At 37.1% G+C, this 11,138-nt stretch overlaps 1 protein-coding gene across 1 annotated transcript in view; it reads left to right on the forward strand.

Moving 5' to 3' along the window:
* The first annotated feature begins 3,937 nt into the window (after positions 1 to 3,937).
* The window catches only part of LOC107754377 (plexin-B2-like), a 190,075-nt gene continuing 182,874 nt past the window's right edge, over positions 3,938 to 11,138 (forward strand). Inside the window, exon 1 of the mRNA XM_016570792.1 lies at positions 3,938 to 4,222. The gene's annotated coding sequence lies outside the window, so the exon portion shown is untranslated. The remainder of the gene's footprint in view (positions 4,223 to 11,138) is intronic.

The following is an 11,138-nucleotide window of genomic DNA, read 5'->3' on the forward strand; positions in this document are numbered from 1 at the left end:
CACGCTATATGCCATCTTTCTGCGTGTAAGAACCTCCATCTGCCACACAATCTTTCCACCGGCCCCGGGAAGCCACCTGACTGGAACGATTTACAGGCGCCAAGATCCTTCACATCGAGTCTGAAGCTTCATAGAGGGAAAAAGCCGCCGGAAAATTCAGCTGTCAGGGAAGTAAATCATAATGAATCAGGCAATGAAAACGGAATCGGCAGTAATGCCATATTGAATTTCTGTCTCAAGGTCTTGAAAAAGGATGGATGAGGAATTCACTTTTTTATGGGTAGTTAAATTTAATCAAGGCCTTTTTCAGGTTTAGGACACACGGTGAGCACGTGTTGCTCGTCTCGGCCAATAGAGGGCTCTCTAACGGCGTCGAGTGCGCACACGTAAGCACAGACAGATGGAAAAGTTACTTTATTGATCCCTGAAGGGAAATTCAGTGCAAAACGGCAGGAACATCAAATAAAGTGTGCATAAATACACAACTTTCAGCAAACAGCACTAAACATTACATAGAGTGCAGCCAATTGTATCATACAGGGCCATATTTAAGTCTCTCAGCATCCATTAGCGCCTTCCTTAATGGTTAACGAAATTAACTGAGCTGAAGGTTATGGCTTAATATAAATTAGTATACAATATTCTATATTCGATTTCCCAAATGAACTTCCAATGCAAACATAAACAATACAGTAGCATGGTAACACTTTGGTAGCCTACTTTATGTACAGGCCCATGGTTCTGAATGAATAATGTTTATATCACTACCTTGGTACATAGGCCTATTTCACGAAATACCATGGTTCCAGCATGGAACGTTTTGTGTGAACTGTCTATAACTAGCCTTATTTTGAAGAGATACTATTTTTGGATTTAACCTCTGACTTAAATTTTTTTTTATAGCGTCATATTCTATATTCGATTTCCCAAATTAACTTCCAATGCAAACATAAACAATACAGTAGCATGGTAACACTTTGGTAGCCTACTTTATGTATAGGCCCATGGTTCTGAATGAATAATGTTTATATAGCTACCGTGGTACATAGGCCTACTTCACGAAATACCATGGTTCCAGCATGGAACGTTTTGTGTGAACTGTCTATAACTAGCCTTATTTTGAAGAGATACTATTTTTGGATTTAACCTCTGACTTAAATTTTTTTTTATAGCGTCACGATCTGCTGTTGTGCAAAACGGTGTTGTTTAACAATCCAGTCACACTTAAAGTAATCCAGTCGCACATGTGTCTGTCTGCTCTGGCCTGTTACTCATCACTCACACGGTTGCCAGTGAAGGTTGTTTCTCTGCACGGATCTCATTACTCGATCTCTCTCTTTTTCATTTCCCTGTCTCTCTCTCTCAATTCCATCTTGTGTACAGCTGCCTCAGCTTTAAGTCTGACTCTTGATTCATCCCATGAGTCTTTGGGGCAGTGGCTGCTCTCTTCCCAGACATGCATATTTGCATAACCATAAATCACTCACCAAATGTGTAGACAATGAGGCTCTGGGTCTCGGCCTCTTTGTTTCTGTACAGCTACAGGTTTCAGTCAAAATAAAGAGATGAATCTTATAAAACATAACTTAAAGAACACGTCCAAATCATATTTCACCCCCACCCCCACATCAAAAGAAAGACATATAAAATAATATTTTGCCCAAAGAAAATATGTGACAATTAAGCATATCCCTCCTAATTCTTTATAATATTATATTAATGTAAAACAAAGTAATTTTATATAAATTTTTTATATGATTTTTTTGCATTGTGACATTATTTTTATGACAATTAATCATATCCCTCTTCCCATTTTCATTACCATAACGCAAAGAAATCTCATTCTCTGTAGTAGTAATGATATTATTTAAACAATGTTATAATAATAATGTAAAATAAAAAGTAATCATTTATATTTGCTTATTTCTTGCATTATTTAATGACAATTAAGCATATCCCTCCTCCCATTTTCATTACTGTAATGCAAAGTCTCTGTAAATAGGAATTATATTTTATTATTTAAATAATATTCCGATATGAATATAAAATATAAATTGACATTTTATAATTTATAATTTTTTTTTTTGCTCTGTGGCATTAACTTTCAACACAGTTAAGCACATCCTTCCTCCCATTCTCATTACTGTAATGCAAAAAGATGAAAAAATAAATAAATAATACAAATTTCAATCTCATTCTCTGTAATAGGAACTGTATTATATTATTCAAATAATATTAAATATGCACAATGCAAAAAATAATATTCTCTAAAATACAATTGATATATTTATTTTTAGTTTTTTGTTATATAATCAAATATTAAGTATAATATATTTGACATTATATTATATTATTAATGTTTATAATATAATATAATATATATTTGACACATATTATTAATGTAAAATGTAATTTTTTATATTTAAATCTTAAAAAAATGAAAGAAATAAAATATAAAAACTTAAAAGTAAAACATCTAGACCGTTTATGGTAGTGAGAATTGGGGCTTAATCGTTTATAAAAAATAATGCAAAAGATCTTAATGGTCCTTAACTAGGTTTAATTTTCTCTTCCCTCACGTGGAAATTGACCTGGAGATGACATCTGGATATCCAGTACATGTAACGACCTGTTTGGAGTCTCTTGGGCCCTGCACAAGAATGCTGGCGGACAGCATTTAGAAACATCTCTCAAATTTACAGCCCCATAATCCCATATAGAGATCTGGGTTTGACATCTCGTGTTTGATTGAACACTTCATATTTTGCTTCCCCACACAGGGTGACAGAAATAGGATCATTTATTGTACGTCCCCTGACAGGAATAAACTACACCGTGTCCCACTCCGGGGAGATGGATGCGACTCTGTTACACTTTCTCAGGTGACTTGAACTGTTGACAGATAACACACTCGACAGAGTTGAATCTGTCAGAAAAGTGAAAGTTGTTTGAGTTCTGCTGAATGCTGACTGTGCTGCATAACACAAAATATAAAAACATAAATAAATCTAATTAAAATAGCATAAACAGTAGGGGTGCCATGGTATCACAGGGTAATATCATGGTACTTTCATATAAAACATGGTACAGATAGATAGATAGATAGATAGATAGTTATTTTTGTATTTATTTACAGAAAGCACTATGGTACTTTGACATATACTATGGTCATTCATGATTGTGGCTCTTTTGTGTGTAGAGAGATGTTCAATTCAATTGTAAGTTGATGATAAGATAGATGTTCAATTGTAAGTGTTCAATTACAAAAAGTACTATGGTACTTTCATATCATAGTACCATTTTCATTACTATGGTATTTATATTATTCCAAGGCACTTAAAATATTATGGTGGTACACATCATGAAAATACATGGTATTGTCATTGTACATGTCTAAACAACATAGTATCAGCATGATACCATGGCAAAATAAGCAAAACATAGTAATACCATGGTACTTTTATAAGTGCCAGACTAGCTTTAAAAGTAATCATTGAATTTGGAAGATATGCTCTTTTCACTAATCTACACTAGATTAAAAGCACTTTAAGATCGAGCTCTCTCCTCCATCAGGTCTTCGCTGGTTCTGTGGTTTAAAGCTCTTAGCGCGGGGAAGGGGAGGAGACACACACACACACACACATCCATCAGCTCCGTTCCTCCGTTCTCGAGTAACCGAGCAGGAGGCGGCGAGCGCGATCAGACCTCCAGGTGTGTGTAGATGTACGTGTGCGTGTTCCAATGACACCTGGCTGGATGCATCATGTGATCAGATACCTGGGCGTGGAGCTAGAGTTCAGTGTGTTATTCGGGAACGGGAATCCCGGAACCGCAGATCTCTGTCTCTCCGCGTGTGAGTGACATGTGAACTTTCCGTGCACCGGGAATCTATTCTTCACACACACACACACACACACACACACACATCCATCAGCTCCGTTCCTCCGTTCTCGAGTAACCGGGCAGGAGGAGGCGAGCGCGATCAGACCTCCAGGTGTGTGTAGATGTACGTGTGTGTTCCAGTCACACCTGGATGCATCATGTGATCAGATACCTGGGCGTGGAGCTAGCGTTCAGTGTGTTAGTCGGTAACGGGAATCTCGGAACCGCAGATCTCTTGTCGCTCCGCGCGTGAGTGACATGTGAACTTTCCGTGCACCGGGAATCTATTCCTCTCAATCTAAAGGGAATCCGTGGTCTGGACGCTGCAACCGCTGCCAAGGTGAGAGTCTGTGTTTATGTGTTTGACGTGGAATATTGTGCGTTGTACCTTCCAGCAGTTCGCGGTTGTGTTCGGTTTCAGACGGGACGCGTATCCCGGACTGAGACGCATGTTGCATGTGAGATGATGTACCGACTGGGCTCATGTGTTGTCGGTAGCCGTTTTAACATTCGTTACTTGAAACTTATCGTTATTTATGTCCTTAGTAGCTTACTTTTATTTAATTTTAGTAGGTATATTATAATTTCACTAGTAAGTATTCAACAGACTCTAGTATGCAGTGTACGAACTAGTGTGTGACTTTTAGGAGGGTCTACCGTTTTCGGGATGCAATCGGTTGAGGTTCGTCTCGCGCAATAACGCCAATGTCGTGTGGCGCCCCTGGCACTAACCGTCAGCTATCTTGAAGACGTTTTGTGTTTGTAAATCTATGTTAAACTGATTAGCAATGACTAGTACTTAAGTGCTAGACTAGTACTAGCTACTTTGTCTATATACTGTCCGATAATGATAACGGAAAGTGCTCGAGCGGCGTTTTGTTGCTATAGGAACGTCAAGTGTAAGCGACTTCGCGGGCATCCGTTTGGCACCCTGACTAACTTTTAGGTTAATCTTTCTTTTGTGGTACTGAAATGTTATTTAAACCTATATATACTTGTATGAAAAATGAATACTTAGTTTTAAGACACCTAACTTTTGTTTTGACTTATTTTGAGGGATGCAGACAACCCAAACTACCAATATTCGCGCCCAGTTAGTAGCCTGTGTATTCATAGTAAGTTAAGTTGGACTACTCTTAATTTTATGGTTCCTGAAACGTTTACAAAAGCTGTTAAAACGTACATGTACTTATATTTTTTAAGACCGTCAACCTTTTGTTTTGACTTAGCCTATTTTGAGGTTTTCAGAACCCAAACCCACATAAATCGCACACTGCTAGTTTGTATTCCTGCAATAATAATGACTATCAGTTAGTCTTTTTGCTACTCCAGTCACTATCCCAGTAGTGGTGAGTAACTGTTCCATTGTTGCCGCCAACAATTTATAGTTTTTGCCTTTAAGTAACCGTTTCAAATTTAGTAGTAATATTAACTATAAAGTATTTCTTATATGTCCGATTCTTGTGTGTCCCGAATACCATGGTGATAAATTGGCAGCTGTTTTGAGGTAAGTTATGTACTTCCAAAACAGCCTACTTAGCTAGTCTTTTCCCCAAATATTTGTAGTGAAATTTAGTCAAACATTATGCCAAATGAAGCATTTTTTTGTGTCTCAATTGCCATTTAATTTAATTATTTATGCTATAATCCCATATGTGTAGACTACTAGTTATGACCTTGATTTGTCTTAATGGACATGATGGATTTTTAATGGGTTGGATCTGGCTAATAGTGTTTCTTTGTCTTTGCTCTGCTCTTCTAAGTCCACAGTGTTGTGTTTCACAACCACTAGTTGTCTGTTCTGTTTGTATCAGGTTAAACTGTGCTTGTCTAACATCAGAGGACTCCGTTTTCTCTGCTTTTCCCCACATTATTCACTTGCATCGCATGTGCGCTTGAGTACAGAGTACAACAGGTCCGGATGAGCTCTTTCTGTGTCTTTAACTGTGTAAACCCTGCTGTTTGTCTCGGCACACTGGCTCCTTTCAGCCGGGGCTCTGAAGTTGTGCGTCTCTCACATTGTACCGCCTTGTTCTGCCTCTAAATTGCGTCTTTATTGGGCTCTTCTGTATTTCTATGCAGTGAAAGGGAGGAGACATCCTGGGGGATTATCCTCATTAAATGCTTTAAACAAACGTGCCAGATTAGCCGGGATCGTTCTCCATGTGGGGGCAACGGAGCCGAGGGTGGGTGCGGTGTGGTGAAAAGAACAACCCCAACAGCGAAAGGCAGCGTTTTCATAAATACACACCATCTGCACACACATACACACACTTCACGTAGCCGGCGTGAAATCAGGTCCTGCTCCTGCCTACAGCTCTCGGGCTTATCTACCGTCCTGCGAGCATTTAGAATAGAGCGACTGTCCCTTATCTGAGCCTCGAAACGCGTGATGAATGTCCTCTCCACACGGAGCTGAATGATTTCATTCACCTTCCGAATGTCCCTGTGTTTTACGCTCAGAAATCATCAATTACCCGCAATCACCTCTAGGGCTGTCAGGGAAAGCACTTGGCCGGAGCACTTGTGTTTATCAAAAGCTAAATAAAGAAGTAGCATTTGTCTGATGTTAGCCTGGAGGAAAACAGGATGGTGATGTTTAATGTCATACATTCACCTTTTTCTTCTGCGGTGGCACCCGTGACTTCCTTTTTTCTGAGGGGCCTGGTTTTCCATCAACGACAAATTATTCAGAATAGTTTGCCAAAGAAGAAATGGCACCGTACTTCCTTTTTTCCCCCTGTGGTTTGGCCGATTAAAGGCCTTTTAAGCATGTGGTCATGTTGCCAGCTTGAGTCTGGGCGTCTTTGGTCATTTTTGTTGCCTTCAACATGTCAGGCTGCTCTGCACTTAAAGTAATGCATGTTGATATTGGAGATTCTTGGAAAAGTTGGATGCTTTTTCTTGTACCGGTGTGTTGAGTCTGGCTGCTCTGAAATGGCCTTCTTGCATGGATATTATGAAAAACTTTGGCAAGTGTTTCTTAACCCAGTCCTGATGTTTCAGTCCGGAGAGCGACATTGAAGCCTCTACTTTAGATTCTTCTCATAGTTTTCAATTTAACAGTGCATGCTCTAATAAATAGGTAAAGTAGATGTGATGGAATAAATTGTGACTCTTTCAGGTTTTCTGACCAACCAAGTGACAGACATGTTGTTAAGTGTAAACCTGAATGCTTTGTTTTGCCCACAGCTAAATCTCATTGGACACTCCCACTCCACATTTATGTGTGATTTACCAAGGTGTTTTTTTTATAATTTTTTTTTATAAAGTCATTAAATCATAAAACACAGAATCCAGAAAAATTAAAATAGACAACACCAAATAAATAAAGACACTAGTAGGACATTATTATTGTTAATTTCATTTTATAAATGATTAAATTAAATTCCGTTTTGTTAATTGAAATTTAATTAAACTATTAAAATGGAACGATTATAATAGAAAACATGGACTTTGAGAAAAAATAAAATGGATTCCATAGAGTCCTGTTTCTATTATACATGCAATATGTTTGATTAGGAATGCACAATATATCGGTACCATATCGGTTATCGGCAAATATTGTTTTTTTATTTCAGTATAGATATTTTATGTTTAATTGTGCATGCTTATTTCCTCAATTTTTACATGTTAAAATTACAAATAATTTAATAACATTGCTAAATGTAATATTTCATATCTAAAAATGAGTATCCATTTTTCATATTGTACTTTATAATGTTGGGATGCCAGTTAGTGTTTTGTTAAAAAAAAAAAATTATTTACAAAATTTTAAATAATAAGAAATAATTCTGTACATTTTTACTTTTTTTGTCTAATGTTTCTATAGCACATTTCACAATATATAGCACATTTTTAAAATTTTATTTATTTATTTATTGGTATCTGCCATTATTTTTAAAGCAGATTTCAGAACAATTTTAATATCATAATTTATAAAGTAATAGTGTAGTTATAATTATAGTGTAATTTTCATATCATACTTTATAATGTTGGAGTGCTAGTTATAGTGTTATGTTTTTAATTTATTTAGACAAAATAATATAAAATGTTATTAAAAATCAGTTTATTTTTTATTACATTTTTGTAATATTTCTGCAGCATATTTTGATGCAGCATACAAGCTTTTTAAACATTTATTAATTGTAATCATTATTTTTATAGCAAATTTCAAAACAAATTTTTATGTGTAAAACGAGTATTTATGTATATTTCTGTGTAATTAATTTTTTTTTTAAACAAAGTAGAATAGATTTATAGCATGCAAATAATTATTGGCTTATATGTATCGACCATAATAGTAGTTTTTAATTTTCACTTTACGCTGTCAGCAGCTCATTGTCTTTAAGCATGTGAGTCAGTCCTAAGAGGTCTCATCTTTGGTTTAATCTGGCTATTATGCCATCTTGATGACGTGTGAAGTCGAGTGAGTAGTTTTAAGTCCCCCAATCCCCCTGAGGGCTGAGATACATCAGATTACAACAGCATCATGGGAAATGATGGGCATAAGGTGAGATCGCATTCATTCTCATGCTTGCTAATCAACAGCTGGCCACAGATCTGTGCCGTCTGGGGATCTTTATGTAGCATACGGCCTTATCGTCGCTCCAGCGCCATACACCCCTGTACACTGACTACACCAAGAAAGTCTTCTTCCCCATTCTTGTTCTTTCACTTCCTCCATCTTTTTCCCTCTCTTTTTCATACCATCTGCTGATGGGCACAAAACCATTTCCTCAGCTTCGTTCTGGTCACGCAGATGGATTCTGGGTAAAAAAAAAAAGTCAGTGTTCTAGGGAAAATAAGACACTGGAATGTGTGGGAGGGACTCTTGCACATGCACAAAAAACCTTCGCCCGCAGGAGAACAAGATCTCCGGCTTTTGCTTCAAAGAGTCTCGTTACAAGCATAACATGCTGTCAGCGCGGGCTGAAACTGTGGCGTAACATTACAGCCAGTGCTTTCCCCCTCAAGACAGAGCGATGGCATCCGTGTCAAACCCACAGAAATGCTCTACTGTATGGATAGAGATTTGGCCTGAACCCAGGCGGGCGCTCCCTCTGGAGCAAATGGGGCAAGCGGGGATTAAACCTGGTTCGTGAATAAAAGGAGAGCCTCCATTGACAGCCTTAATTAGTCTAAGACTTGCCTCATTCTGGGAAACTGCCAGGTCCTTGACTATTATAGTGGAAAATCCAGTCGGCTTCCACTTGAACGGCACCAATTCAAAGACCTTTTGTTAGATTAGACAGCAAGTTTTCAGGCACGAGCTGTTACTTTCTGTGTTTGAAACTTTGGTTGAATGGCGTAAATCAAGAGTTCAAAACTTAAATGAGGTTGCAGAACTGTGCAGAAAGCCCTGCAGATTTTCACAGACTTTGACGCCCGTCATTCAGATCTAGATAGTTTTTGCCCCTTGTGCGTATTGAATGTATGTATTATTATTGAATGTGAAGTATTAAATATTTTGGCTAATTTCATAGTGCCAATAAGAGAGTAGTGCTCAGGTTTAATACATTTTTACTACAAATTCATTGTAGGGATGCACATATCAGCACCATATTAGTTATAGACTGATTATTAAATTTTTCCCCCCCGTCATTTATTAATTTTGTATTAATATTGTTTTAAGCTATTCTTGTTATTAAAAATGCTTTTAGCTACCAACAAGAGTGTAGGTCTCAGCTTTAATACATTTTACCATGTTTAAATCAAGCGGAATTTTTTTTATAACTCATCCATTTAAATTATATTAAGCCTTAAAGTTCTGCATAATTAAGGGCGTGGCCACTTGAGTGACAGGTGGATTGCCGCTGCTGTCACCGGCGTCGAGCTAGGTGGGCGTGGTTTCAGCAACCAGCTCCCGCCTCTTTGCCCATTTTCGATTATCCAGGAGTGACGCACGGTGATGCGCTGCCAAGATGGTGACGGCCAGTTCCGCCCACTTTGGGCTTCAAAAATGCTCTTCAGAAACCTACGGTGACGTCACGGACACTACGTCCATGTTTTTATACAGTCTATGGTTTTAATTCATAGAAATGCACATATCGGCACCATATTGATTTATAGAATGATTATTTAAATTTTTTCCACCGTCATTTATTAATTTTGTATTAATATTATCTTAAGTTATTCTTGTTCTTAAAAATGCTTTCAGCTACAACCCTCTACATTGCGAGTAAATCACTCGCATATGCGACTAAATCTTCACTCTGGGTGACTAAATGATGTCTAACGTGCTTTAATATGCTATGCATTTTATTAGACAGGTGACGACCGCACCGAGTAGCATTATAACAGAATAGGGATGTTAATTTCGGTTATTTTTCCTAACCGACAACTGATGCTCGTTAACCGATTTTTAACCGTTAACCGACAAGATTATTTTAAATTAGAATTGAATTAAATTAGAAAGGATAAGTGTCTGTGACCTGTTAAAAAATACTATCATTTGTTTCCCGGGGATTAATTTTACATGCGCAAAAAGCAGCAAACAACAGAACATGAGGATTCACATGGTCATCATATCACATCACGCAAATGCAGCGCTACTGCGAGCGGAGAAAAACATAAAGCTAGGCTATATATATATATATATTAGGGCTGTCAGTTTAAAGCATTAACTTAATTAATTAGTTATGAAAAAATAACGCGATTAAAATATTTTAAGGCAGTTAACGCACTGGCCCTGCCCCCAGACCTGTACGTCATCTTACAGTTCATACAGTTGACAAATATGATGCAGAGCAACAACTCCATAAACGAAGTTATGCTCTAAAATTCAAGATATTGGGGCAAAAAATTCCCCTGTATGAGTTTTTGGCTCAATATTTATCTCATATGATAAGCGACATCACACGAGCAGCGAGAGCAGTAAGCTATCACACGATGCTGATTTTGTCCCGAATATCACGAGATTAAATGTCATTTTATACAACAGTTCAGTAAATAAGAAGTTAATATTAAAATTGTATTTTAAATTAATATTGTGTTATATTTTAAATACAATATTGTGTTTTTTTTCAATTTTGCCAACGAATATATTATCTATAAAGCCACAGCAGAACTGTTGTGTGTCTCCGAGCAACACGGCGGTGATTCGTTTCTGAATGAATTAGATTAATTAATCGCAGCACCCTGTGATGAATTAGATTAAAATTTTTAATCGACTGACAGCCCTAATATATATATATATATATATAACGAATAAATAGGCATATACACTTAAATAATAAATTAAGAAAATGAAAGAA

Source organism: Sinocyclocheilus rhinocerous, unplaced genomic scaffold, assembly GCF_001515625.1.
Source record: "Sinocyclocheilus rhinocerous isolate Xijiao unplaced genomic scaffold, SAMN03320098_v1.1 scaffold561, whole genome shotgun sequence".
NCBI classification, from domain to species: Eukaryota; Metazoa; Chordata; class Actinopteri; order Cypriniformes; family Cyprinidae; genus Sinocyclocheilus; species Sinocyclocheilus rhinocerous.